General features: G+C 42.0%; 1 long non-coding RNA gene across 2 annotated transcripts in view; it reads right to left on the bottom strand.

The window, feature by feature from the left end:
* LOC146656498 (uncharacterized) overlaps nt 1-14,420 on the bottom strand; it is a 227,714-nt gene that overhangs the window by 102,002 nt on the left and 111,292 nt on the right. The gene's annotated exons all lie outside the window — the stretch shown is intronic.

Below are 14,420 nucleotides of genomic sequence, written 5' to 3'. Positions count from 1 at the left end.
ACTAGAAAATGATAACTAAAAGCGCTGGGTCACCGACCCAGGACCATGACACCCTGCCTGCTAGTAGGGGTGGGTTTTGATTATTGATTTATTGATTAAAATCAATTAAAATTTAAATGTTTGTATGTGTGTGTGTGTGTGTGTGTGTATATATATATGTGTATGTGTGTGTGTGTGTGTGAACCGTTCGATACAGTGCTTTCGGTTCAGTACGCATATGTATCAAACAATACAACATTTTTTATTAATTTTATCAACCTTTCTTCTGACGATGCTGTCTGTGTTGAGCGCTCAGTGGATCTGCGTTCGACTACTCCGCCTAGGCTGCACTGTTGAGTGCAGATCCACTGAGCGCAGCGCAAGCTAGCAAGACAGAAGCTAAACTCATTGCAACATGGCAACTGCCTCAACGCAACCCGAAACCTCCCCCACCCTCATTCAGATCTGGTGTTTGGAACTATCTTGGTTTTCATGTGAAGTATAACCCTGATGGTAAGCGCATCATGGAAAAAAGTAAAACAGTATGTCGGATGTGCCACGCAATGCTCAATTTGTGGGAACTAGTGCGCAAGACCCTCAAGCTCCCAGGCCTCTGGTAGAGGACCCGAGCTTGAAGGATAAACCGCCCGCAGGGGCGTGCTGGGTGTTTTTTTTTTGTTTATATAGATATATATATATATATATATATATATATATATATAAAACACCCAGCACGCCCCTGCGGGCGGTTTATCCTTCAAGCTATAAAAAAAAACAAAAACACCCAGCACGCCCCTGCGGGCGGTTTATCCTTCAAGCTCGGGTCCTCTACCAGAGGCCTGGGAGCTTGAGGGTCCTGCGCAGTATCTTAGCTGTTCCCAGGACTGCGCTCTTCTGGACAGAGATCTCCGATGTTGTTCCCGGGATCTGCTGGAGCCACTCGCCTAGCTTGGGAGTCACCGCACCTAGTGCTCCGATTACCACGGGGACCACCATTACCTTCATCCTCCACATCCTCTCGAGCTCTTCTCTGAGCCCTTGGTATTTCTCCAGCTTCTCGTGTTCCTTCTTCCTGATATTGCTGTCATTCGGAACCGCTACATCGATCACTACGGCCGTCTTCTTCTGTTTGTCTACCACCACTATGTCCGGTTGGTTAGCCACCACCATTTTGTCCGTCTGTATCTGGAAGTCCCACAGGATCTTAGCTCGGTCATTCTTCACCACCCTTGGGGGCATCTCCCATTTTGACCTCGGGACTTCCAGGTTATACTCGGCACAGATGTTCCTGTACACTATGCCGGCCACTTGGTTATGGCGTTCCATGTATGCCTTGCCTGCATATGGTATTAGAGATTGACTTCTTGGAATTGAGATGAAGCTCTTGAAACCTGGGATTGTGTTCTTGGAATTGAGATAACCTTTATGGTATTAGAGATTGACTTCTTGGAATTGAGATGAAGCTCTTGAAACCTGGGATTGCGTTCTTGGAATTGAGATAACATTTATGGTATTAGAGATTGACTTCTTGGAATTGAGATGAAGCTCTTGAAACCTGGGATTGTGTTCTTGGAATTGAGATAACCTTCATGGTATTAGAGATTGACTTCTTGGAATTGAGATGAAGCTCTTGAAACCTGGGATTGCGTTCTTGGAATTGAGATAACATTTATGGTATTAGAGATTGACTTCTTGGAATTGAGATGAAGCTCTTGAAACCTGGGATTGTGTTCTTGGAATTGAGATAACCTTCATGGTGTTAGAGATTGACTTCTTGGAATTGAGATGAAGCTCTTGAAACCTGGGATTGCGGTCTTGGAATTGAGATAACATTTATGGTATTAGAGATTGACTTCTTAGAACTCAGATACAGCTTTTGGTATCTGGGATTGTATTCCTGGAACTGAGAATGATTTTGGAATTAGAGATTGCTTTCTTGGAATTGAGATTAATGTCTTTGTCAAGGGTCGGCAACCTTTCTGATGATGAGTGACGTCTAAAATTTCCTTGGAAGTCAATGTGCCATATGACTGTATTAGCACTAAATTTAATAACGCTCTATATGGAGAGTTACACACTATGTAGAACAACTTTATAGAATTATATTTGTTTGCAGATGTTGGCAGCTATCAGCGAATCATTATCCACTATTTTGAAACAAAAAAAAGACCCTTTATCCATAACAAGAACCAGTTGAGCTCTCAAGATGGCTGCTAGGGTGCAGACACACAGCTTGGCAGGTCCTGTGCGTTTGCCAAAAAACCCACCTAAAAAAACCATCTAAAAACCCCTGGATCTTGACATCAACTTGTCTTTTTGTTTTTATACATTTTTATCTGCTGTGGAGTTTGACATGTCCAAGAAAGCTGGATAATTATACCACTTTCCCATCCAAATGGAGTCTACATCTTTTGTTCACAAGATTCTTGGATTTTGGTCATGCTAGACCACCCCCAGGTAAACATGAACAATGAAATATACAACAACCTGGACCTAATTCAAACATCAGTGATTTGGACTGGCTACAACTAATTAGCCTAGTTAGCCTAGGCCTTCCTGGGCCTCCATCTCAGCTGCCTGGGCCTCCATTTCAGCTGCCTGGGTTTCCACCTCGGCTGCTTAGACATACACCTCAGCTGCCTGGGCCTCCACCTCAGCTGCCTGGGCCTCCACCTCAGCTGCCTGGGCCTCCATTTCAGCTGCCTGGGCCTACATTTCAGCTTCCTGGGCCTACATTTCAGCTGCCTGGGCCTACATTTCAGCTTCCTGGGCCTACATTTCAGCTGCCTGGGCCTCCACTTCAGCTGCCTGGGCCTCCACCTCGGCTGCCTAGACATACACCTCAGCTGCATGGGCCTCCACCTCAGCTGCCTGGGCCTCCACCTCAGCTGCCTGGTCCTACATTTCAGCTGCCTGGGCCTACATTTCAGCTGCCTGGGCCTCCACCTCAGCTGCCTGGGCCTACATTTCAACTTCCTGGGCCTACATTTCAGCTTCCTGGGCCTACATTTCAGCTACCTGGGCCTACATTTCAGCTGCCAGGGATTTCACCTCAGCTGCTTGGGCCTCCACCTCGGCTGCCTGGGTTTCCACCTCAGCTGCCTGGGCCTCCACCTCAGCTGCCTGGGCCTCCATTTTAGCTGCCTGGGCCTACATTTCAGCTTCCTGGGCCTACATTTCAGCTGCCTGGGCCTACATTTCAGCTGCCTGGGCCTCCACCTCAGCTGCCTGGGCCTCCACCTCGGCTGCCTAGACATACACCTCAGCTGCATGGGCCTCCACCTCAGCTGCCTGGGCCTCCACCTCAGCTGCCTGGGCCTACATTTCAGCTGCCTGGGCCTACATTTCAGCTGCTCGGGCCTCCACCTCAGCTGCCTGGGCCTCCATTTCAGCTGCCTGGGCCTACATTTCAGCTGCCAGGGATTTCACCTCAGCTGCTCGGGCCTCCACCTCGGCTGCCTGGGTTTCCACCTCAGCTGCCTGGGCCTCCACCTCAGCTGCCTGGGCCTCCATTTCAGCTGCCTGGGCCTACATTTCAGCTTCCTGGGCCTACATTTCAGCTGCCTGGGCCTCCACTTCAGCTGCCTGGGCCTCCACCTCGGCTGCCTAGACATACACCTCAGCTGCATGGGCCTCCACCTCAGCTGCCTGGGCCTCCACCTCAGCTGCCTGGGCCTACATTTCAGCTGCCTGGGCCTACATTTCAGCTGCTCGGGCCTCCACCTCAGCTGCCTGGGCCTCCATTTCAGCTGCCTGGGCCTACATTTCAGCTTCCTGGGCCTACATTTCAGCTGCCTGGGCCTCCACCTCGGCTGCCTAGACATACACCTCAGCTGCATGGGCCTCCACCTCAGCTGCCTGGGCCTCCACCTCAGCTGCCTGGGCCTACATTTCAGCTGCCTGGGCCTCCACCTCAGCTGCCTGGGCCTCCACCTCAGCTGCCTGGGCCTCCACCTCAGCTGCCTGGGCCTACATTTCAGCTGTCTGGGCCTCCACCTCGGCTTGGAATTGAGATGAAGCTCTTGAAACCTGGGATTGTGTTCTTGGAATTGAGATAAAATATATGGTATTAGAGATTGACTTCTTGGAATTGAGATGAAGCTCTTGAAACCTGGGATTGCGTTCTTGGAATTGAGATAACATTTATGGTATTAGAGATTGACTTCTTGGAATTGAGATGAAGCTCTTGAAACCTGGGATTGCGGTCTTGGAATTGAGATAACCTTTATGGTATTAGAGATTGACTTCTTAGAACTCAGATACAGTTTTTGGTATCTGGGATTGTATTCCTGGAACTGAGAATGATTTTGGAATTAGAGATTGCTTTCTTGGAATTGAGATTAATGTCTTTGTCAAGGGTCGGCAACCTTTCTGATGATGAGTGACGTCTAAAATTTCCTTGGACGTCAATGTGCCATATGACTGCATTAGCACTAAATTTAATAACGCTCTATATGGAGAGTTACACACTATGTAGAACAACTTTATAGAATTATATTTGTTTGCAGATGTTGGCAGCTATCAGCGAATCATTATCCACTATTTTGAAACAAAAAAAAGACACTTGATCCATAACAAGAACCAGTTGAACTCTCAAGATGGCTGCTAGGGTGCAGACACACAGCTAGGCTGCCTGGGCCTCCACCTCGGCTGCCTGGGCCTCCACCTCGGCTGTCTGGGCCTCCACCTCGGCTGCCTTGGCCCCCAACGCGGCTGCCTGGGCCTCCATCTCGGCTGCCTGGGCCCCCACCTGCTGTACCCAAACTACAGTCTTCTCATCATTAAATGCTCATAGCATTGTCAACAAAAGGACAATAAATCCTGCTATTAAAATTTACAGAGGAACAAAGATCTGCAAGACATTTAATCAGGCTAAAGTAATCTGGGACACTAAAAATAAACCAAAGGGGCTTCTATGTGGACACATTAACATTTGCAGTATGTTACCAAAGCATGAGCAACTGGAACATATTCTAAGCAATTCCAATATTTCTATTTTGGGTATCTCTGAATCTTGGCTCACAAGTTCTTCTCCTGAGTCTGCGGTTGTCTTTCCAGAGTACACAGTATTCAGAAGGGATAGAATTGGAACAAGAGGAGGAGGAATACTTCTGTATGTAAAAAAAACACCTGGATTGCTCTTTACTTAGTTCACCAATAGATTTCGAAATAGAACATATTTCTGTTAAAATCATTCTTTCCCCTGAAATGTCATTTACGTTGATCTGTTTATATCGCCCTCCTTCCGCAAAGAATATTTTTTATGAACAACTACAGATATTACTTAAATATCATGCTAAAAATAATAAGTCTAATGAAATAATTGTAATGGGAGATTTTAATGTCAACTGGGACTGTGAAAAGGATAGAAAAACACTCAAAGACTTAATGGAGACTTTGAACTTTACTCAACACATTGAACAACCCACAAGAATAACAAGACACTCTAAAACTAAAATAGATCTGGTTTTCAGTAATAAGCCCGAGCGAATTATTAAATCTTATAATTTTATCACTGGTATTTCAGACCACAATTTTATATTATTTTCTAGAAAACGTATAAAATCACGGGTTAAGAATGACTTTCAAAGTTCATCTAATAGGAGATCCTTTTATGAATTCATACCAAGAAGTCAGCGACAAAATGTAGCAGAATTAGCATCAGTTAACTGGGAGCCTTTATTGTGTAGTGATGATCCACAATTCTGCAGCAGTCACTTCACTGACATTGTTAAGGATGTTATATCAACATACTCCATTAGAGATCGCCAAAAAATAAAGACAACATCTAATTTGCCCTGGTTAAACAAAGAGTGCAAGAATTTAATGAAAACAAGAGATCAATTACTAAAGCAGTTCCTGAAAACAGGTCTAACTCTGGATAGACAGAGATTTACTTCAATGCGGAACAAAGTAACAAGAAGTTTGAGACAGGCCAAAGAAAATTTTTTTATAAATATAATTGAAAGAGCCAAAGGTAATGGTAAAATTATCTGGCAACACCTAAATAAATTACTAGGCCGTCATTCAAACAAAAGTAAAAATACAATTGAACTTTATGTAAAAAAGCTCTATTGTTAGAGAGCCTCTATCTATAGAGATTGACAGACCACGTGACTTTCGCGCATTGCATGCCGGGAACTCGTGGAAAAACAATCCAAGTACTGCATCAAATGCAAGCATTTGCAGCACCGCAAAACATTCATTCTCCGGTTCCAATACCTTCTTGCTTTTTCTTTGTCCCCCAAAAAAGTTATGTACAAAACGAAGGTGAACAATGCCGGTCCGTACAAAGACAGACTTGATGAAAAGTCAAAGAAAAGATACGAGGAAAAAATCAAAGGAGTGAAAGGGTTAGACCCTTACGAGCACACAGAGTGGACAAAATACGTTAGCGTGCTGCCCAACTTTCACCACGCTCATATTTATAATTATGCGGTTCTTGGAGTGAGTGCATACACTCATGAAGTTTAGTAACTTCAGGTCACTGCAACAAGCCCAGGTACAGTTTACCGACGGATGGGTGCAGGACCATGAAATGCACCGTGTAGATCGAAAGACCATCGTACATATCATAAGTTTACCAGTCTCACAAATCGTATTCATAAATACACATTTGTTAACCATTTATTAATAGGACCTTTGAGCTCAACGGTAATTAATTAGTAGTGGAAATAATTTCTGGTTCGCGTTACAGAAATGTAGCAGTGACAATGATATTGTATGCTGTAATCGTACTGGGCAAATAGTGATACAAAACAACTGTTTTATCCTGTGAATAAAAGTATATGTTTTTGTCAATGTACCATGGTAATAACAGAAGCGAAACGCAATATCGTGTCAGGACAATTCACTATTTATGCACAATAAACAAAGGAGCATAGCGCGACAATTTCTGTTCAGCGCCAGACTTGCTTGTAACCCATATCACCAGTTATGTTAAGAAAAATGACGCATTAACTACAACAGCAGACTGACCTTTGTGGAAATGTTTGGAGCAGACTAACCTGTGAGCTGGAGTGTTCTGGGACGTTATATTTGGTCTTTGAATGGCTGCAATCCAGGCCATCCGTCGGCTCTTTGTTACTTCGGAAACATGGCTTGAACAATTTCTCTTCAACAACGTAATCCGATAACAACTGATCTCTTTACCCGTCGGCTTCCCGTGGCTGTCATGCGACTGGCTATCGCAGTTAATAATACAACAGCTTCTTGCCATTTTTTGTGTTTCTTTTTATCGCTGTGTAACTGATTTCAATTGAAAGCCTGTGTGCGCTAGTACCTCTTGCCACGAGTTCCCAGAATCCTTTGTGGTTTTACCCCTGAATGACGTCACATTTTCAATCTCTATTGCCAGTAACTTAAACACTTTCTTTATTTCATCTGTTAAGGAGATCAGTCAGAGCTTTGACTCAGTCGTATGCTCTGATAATGTGAATGATGCTGGTCAAAATTTGTTCACCATCACTCATATTTCAGACACTGAAGTTGCTAAACTAATTACAGGTTTAAAACAATCAAAAGCACTTGATGTATATGGTATTAACACAAATTTCTTAAAGGAACATATGGATTTACTTGTACGTCCAACAACTCATGTTTTGAATATGTCATTCGAACATTCCATTGTTCCAACAGATTGGAAAATTGCTGCAGTTACACCAATTTTCAAAGCAGGTGTGAAGACTGACATGGCTAATTATTGCCCCATAAGCATGCTCCCGGTCGTATCTAAAATAGCTGAGAAGTGGGTGGTTAAACTCCTCACTGCTCACCTAGAAAACACCCAACCATCCATTACATCCATTGCAGTTTGGCTTTCGGGCACATCACTCCACAGATACTGCCCTGTGTATGTTAGTGGAGAACTTGAAGAACTTGCTGGACAAGAGTCCCTGTGTTGGAGCTGTATTTTTAGATCTGAAGGCTTTCGACTCTGTAAACCATCAGATATTGTTGTCCAGATTGACTCAGTTTAATATCTCCAGTCAGGCTCTTCAGTGGTTTGCCTCATATCTCTCACACAGGAAACAGTGTGTGGTGTTGGATGGGGTTAAATCTCCATATTTAGACTGTGATACAGGGGTTCCTCAAGGATCTGTTCTTGGGCCCTTATTGTTCTCTCTTTTTATCAATAACTTACCTGAAGTCTGTACAAATATATTTGCTCAAATGTATGCAGCTGATGCAGTTATATATATGCAAGCAAATAGTGTCCAGCAGGTGGCAAAAGATCTTACAGCTGCTTTAGCATTAATGCATAGCTGGCTGGAGGACTCATGCCTAATGTTGAACACCTCAAAAACTGTCTGTATGTATTTTTCAAAACGCCCCTTAAACTTGAAGCAGTCAAACATATTCCTGGATTGAGTAGAGCTTGAATTAGCTCCAGAATTTAAATGTCTTGGGGTCATTCTAGACCCAACATTATCCTTCAAGAGTCACATAAATAAAGTGTCCCAGGTACTTAAATTTAATAATCGAAATTTTAATCATATACGTAATAATTTAAATATGAATGTTGCAAAAACTTATTTTTACTCAATGATCATCTCTCATATGGACTATTGTTTGACGTCCTGTTCACTTGCTTGTCCAACAACACTTAAAACTATTGAAAACATTTATAAAAGAAGTAACTACTTGACAAAAAACCGACTTCCCACCACCACTGTCATGTGTTAAAAAAACATAAATTACTGAACTTCAATAACTTAGTGAAACAGTTCATTGGGCATAAAGAAAGCTCAGACAGGACCACTCGAGCTACAATCCGAGGAGACTTGTTTATACCCCACAGATGGACAGCACTGGGCAGAACGTCCTCTCTGTCCAGGGAGGCCATCTGTGGAACAGTCTTCCTCAACCCATTAGAGAATGCTCTACACTCAATTTGTTTAAGGGAAAGGTTAAAAACTGGTTATGGACAAATCAAGTGTGTGATCATGTATGAGTTGTATAGTTTTAATGTTTTAGTTTTTATTATGAATGAATGATGAATTTTTATGAATTATTATGTCTATTTTTTATGTTTAAGGACAACAGATGGAAATTAGCCTTTGGCTATAATCTGGCATGTAATTCATGTAATTTTTTTTTTTTACATTTATGTTCATTAACATGCACTGTCCTAAATAAATAAATCAAAATAACAGCAAATGAACTGTACAACCGAAAATGTAAACGCTATTTATGGTCTCCTCAGAACAATGATAAGAAAAATAAGCTGGGCCAATATGGCATGTTTGTTAAATGGTAAAAATGATAAATGGCCTGTATTTGTATAGCGCTTTACTAGTCCCTCGGCAACCTTCCGATTACAAGGCAAACTCCCAACTCTTGAGCCACGATCACCCAACAATACAGAGATACACATGTCAATGTGATCTCTGGTCTCCCACTCAGAGACACAGGTCTCCGATTGTCCAGCATTCAGATGGCTGCCTGAGGACACTATTTGTGTGAGAGAAAATCTGCTCACACAGATATGTAGAGCCAAATATTGTCAATAAGGCCTTGGATTAACTGGCTGGACACAGAGGACATCGAAATGCAGCTGATTGAACTGAAAAGATTAACTATGTGGGGTCAAAGGTTGCAGATCTCCGAATGCAGTCTCTGCAATGTTCTGAAGACAATTAAACTTGTCAGGTAGTGATGTCCAGCAGGTGAAAATGCAAGCACAGCTATGGATTCCAGCTGCATTCGGAGATCTGCAACCTTTGACCCCACATAGTCAAGCTTTTCAGTTCAATCAGCTGAATTTCGATGTCCTCTGTGTCCAGCCAGTTAATCCAAGACAAATCCAGCAGCTCATTAAAGTTTTCTAGTTTGATCAGAAAAGATAACATTGGTCTATACATGCTGGACTGGGACAAATAATCAGTCCGGGCATTTTGACTAGAGACCGGCCCACCAGGTATTAGGAAGAGGAAAAGCCATAAAGTCTTTGAATGAAAACAAACACTTTTGTGACAGTGATGTACACTGTCTTGTTGGTATATGTATGATTTGTATACATTTTACGTCAGATAAAAACTTTGGTTGTAAGATTCAGATAATCATTTATTAAAAGCTAGCTGACAGCTGGTAACTGTGCAGGGGCGGGTCTAGCAAAGCTTTGCCAGGGGGTCAGGTAGGGCATTAACAGGGAAAGGAGGGCACAAAGAAATTCAGATTCAGATTCAGAAGACTCTTTATCCCCAAGGGGCAATTTAGAGACTGACTTTGCCAACCGTACATACAATACACAAACATCACATTGGGGAGACAGGTCAGGCTAGGTAGTTGGCCGGTCAGCCGCATGAGCAGCGACCTGGAACTGAACAATGGAAAATACACAACATCAGGAAAAACAAGGAGAAAAACAAACTCCCCCAAGACTGAGCTCCAACAGGGAGATCAGTTTGACAACAGAAAAAAACAACTCTGCGCATAGCACATGAAAAAACTCTTAATACACCACAGAAACACATGACAATCGGCACGGATGGGTAAAAGGTGAGAGACAGCCAGTTTAGACAGCGCATCTAGGCCTGCAGCATATGCGCTGGTCCCCTTTGATCTACCATTTGCATCGGGAGGGAATAAGCGTCGAAGGCATTTGGAAGGAGAGGGGGGATGAGTGTATATCTGCATGTGTATATGTGTGTTATCATGGTTCCGAAAAGGTGTCTTCAATGTCTTACAGTCAGACTCACCCAAGCCCAGGCTTCTCGTTGAGAAGAGGGTGTCAATTACATTCAGGGGCCAGTTAATCAAATCCATAATTCGTCTTTTATGTTTTAGAGAACAGATTGTGAGAGAGTGTTTCAGGGAAAAAGTAATAGACAAGACTAGAAAAGGACACAAGACGCTAAGCAGGAAAGATAAGGGAAGGGAGAGGTGAAAAGTGTGACTGCCTTCACCAAGAGCCATTCTTGTCCTCATAGAAAAGGATCCTGGTGTTATTTGTCTCAGAACCAGTTCATAACTTCCCTTCAACTCATTCATGTCACCTAAAAGGTAAACCTGTTTCTCCATCACCTGTTCAGCTCTGTTGATTCAGTAAGGACATCTCCTGGTTTCATGTTTCCCTCAACACCAGATAACCACACGATATCATGACCAGCAGCTTTTACAGCTGGGGCTCCAGCAACAACAACAGCTGATCAAGCTTAAACGTGCTGCTCTTGTTTAGCGTGAAATCCGCTGGTTTCCTCTTTCTGGCGCATAGTGAGCGATAAACAAGCAAGAGAGAAAAGCCGATCAGCTGATCAGTTTCATGATTGAAGTAGCAACAGGAGAGGGAGGAGAAGAGAATGAGAGAAGAAGATGCAGCTGACAGTGTAAAGATGCAGAATAACTCCAGCTTTGTGTCTTTTTTTCATTCTAGCTGAAGTACGGGAAAAACTGTGTTCTTTTTCAGCTCAATACGAAACAAGTAATATTTTCTCTGAATACGAGACGATTCACCGAAACTCCGTCATGCTAGCTAGTACGCAGTACAAGTTATTGTAACTGACTGTAAAAAGTCAGTACAACGAAAATAAACTCCACCTAAACTTGATTTATATCTGACCCAGATGGACTGCAGGTCATAACTTCTTACCTGAAGTTCAGTTCACCTGACACTGTGGTGTTTACACGGTGGCCGCCTCGGGTCTCTCTGGAAGCTCTGCCATAGACATGACCAAACAACTGAGTTATTTTTACACATCAGCCAGCATCTGGCCAATCCACCACCTTTCATTGTTTATACGGTTACAAAAAACAAACAAACAAAGCCTCCACATCGGCCCATAAAAATGAAAAATCACCACCGGCCCATCGGGCAAGTGCCCGGTATGCCCGGTGGCCAGTCCAGCTATGGTCGTGCCATCAGTAAACCCTTCACGTGCCAGCGATGACACGTGTGCCCAGGGATGCCCTGATCTATGTTATTACAGATTGCTTTCTTGGAACTCACATACAGTTCTTGGTATTTGGGATTGTGTGCTTGGAATTAAGATAATGTTTGTAATATTAGAAATTGCTTTCTTGGAACTGAGATACAGTTATAATAATACTACTACTACTACTACTACTACTAATAATAATAATAATAATAATAATAATTATTATTATTATTATTATTATTATAACAATTTAATTTTTTTTTAAACAGCTTTTATTTGTAAGCACCTTTCAGAACACTCAAGGACACTGTACACAGCAGAATACTCTGTGGTGGCTGTAGCTCGTAGAGCATGTCAGCCACTAACCAAAAAGGTGGTTGTTCAATCCCAGTCTGCATGCCAAATATTCCAGGGAAAGATTCGAACCCCATGTTACTAAGATACTAACTCTACAATTCATCCATCGGGGTCTGAATGTGTATGAATGATAGACAGAGCACTTAACAGCTTAGAAGAACTGCCTGTGTGAATTTTGTTTTCAATATTTACATGATGACAGCAACTTTTAAGGGAGCAGGAACAGTTCCCAGTGGTAAGCGAAGAGTAGACGATAGCAGATATGAGAGGAAGCAAAGAGGGTAGACAGGCCTTGACCAAAACTCTAGGGATGGGATCTAGCTGACAAGTAAAAGTTTTTAACTTACAGATGAGATTTGAAATATCAGCAACAAAGGGAAGTTGGAAAGCAGAAAAACAGTGTGATGGGAGTGGAATTGCAAAGGAAGAGCTACATGGAACATCAGAAACCAGGTCTTGGTGTATTTTGTGAAATTTCTCAATGAAATATAACATTGGAGAAAAACAGAAGGAAGATGAGTAAAGGTGAGCAGGTAAAAAATCTGGTAACGTGAAAGACTAGTTGAACAGGGAAAATAGTATCTTGGTTGAATCTTCATTTCAACAGATAATGGTGGAGTAATAAGCAGATTTTGTTTGATTAATACACTCCTTATAATACAAAACAGAATTATTACACATTTCCTTATGAATAGTAAGTTTTCTTATAGAGACATTCAAGCCTTTGACTTTTTGCTTTCAGAAGCCTTAGTTCAGCTATAAACCCGGGTGCTGACTGAGAGAATGATACAGATTCAGTTTTGAGTGGGGCAACAGAGTTTAGAATACTGTTGAGACTAGAGTTATAATAGGAATCCAAGTGCTCTTGGCTGAGCAGGTTATGAAAATGCAAATGACTAGAGAAAGCAAAAGAAACGTTCTCAGGATTGATTTTCTTAATATTCCGAAAAATAATTGTACGAGGGCTCTTGGTTATAGAAAAGGTAATTTTGCAATTGAAAGAAAGAAGCAAGTCATCAGAAATTAGCAGTTTATTAGCTTTGCAGTTGGAAGGAGTAAGTCCAGAGCAACAAACAAGGTCCAAGGTAGGTCAAACAGCATCCCACATTCTTGATTTTTAGTTCACACACACTTGTTGTAATGACTAACTACTCCTGACATGTTGGAGATGTTAGCTCTTTATACAGTAAAGTTAGAGTGGGATAAAAATAATATCAGGCTGATCCTGCCGCAATTTGTTCCCCCGGTTCAAATCACAAACAGCATCCCACAGTTGTTTATGTTTTTGAACCCATTTTGCACAGAGAGGCATTTTTTGAAAAATGTATTGATAGCAATGTTGAATATTATTACACAGGAAAAAAAAACAAAGACATGTAAAATAATTACACCTTGACGCCTCTGCCTTTCTAAATGGAGGGACAGTAACTGCGTGTGTATATGTAAGCATGTAAAACCTGAAGATAGTCAGATTAACAGTAACAGTATTTTGTCTCTATCTGCCATTCTGCAAATATACTAAATATTCAGGTTAAGAAACAGTCTGGATAATTCTTAGTATTGTTCATGGTTAAATGTACAGTACTCAGTACAACTTACATCCTTTGAAAGAAATAATTGAAGCATTAATTTTTGTTGTCTGCAAAACTGTAGAACCGAAAAAATGTAACAATAGAACTTCAGATCCCCAGTGTGTGAGGACAGAGAAGGATTGCTTTTATTTCAATTTCGAGAAATAAACTTTATATTTCAGTTTGTGATGATTCTGTTCTCATTATGATTACAGGAGCTGTCATCAGATTCAGACCTCAGCACCAACCAGTGACAGCAGACAGATCATCCAACATGTTCACAAGTTAACTGCAAAATTAATTAATGAAAACAGTACAAAGGTTCAAGGACCACTTGTGCTGTCAGTGAAAGCTGCAACTGTTGTGTTGTGTTGTGATAAAACACTGCAACTGACTGGCAATACACAACACAACACAAAAGCCAAGCCATCATGAGTAGTTTTTAAGTGTTTAGTTATCCATCAGTAAAACATGAAAAAAAAAGGCACTGAACTGAACTGCAAGTGTGGATGTCCAGGTCGGTCAAAAAGGATATAGGGTACATCAGTGAAGTAACAGTTTTTTGTTGATCTTAAGGAAAACTCGCTACTCCAGAGAAGTGGTTGTTCTGTTTCTCAGCCAAGATGACAGCAGTTCA

Source organism: Rhamphochromis longiceps, linkage group LG12, assembly GCF_057381845.1.
Source record: "Rhamphochromis longiceps isolate RC_006_pf linkage group LG12, R_longiceps_female_GT1.1, whole genome shotgun sequence".
NCBI lineage: Eukaryota > Metazoa > Chordata > Actinopteri > Cichliformes > Cichlidae > Rhamphochromis > Rhamphochromis longiceps.
The sequence above is the reverse complement of the archived record's forward strand: the minus strand, read 5'-3'. Positions and strand labels throughout refer to the sequence as shown.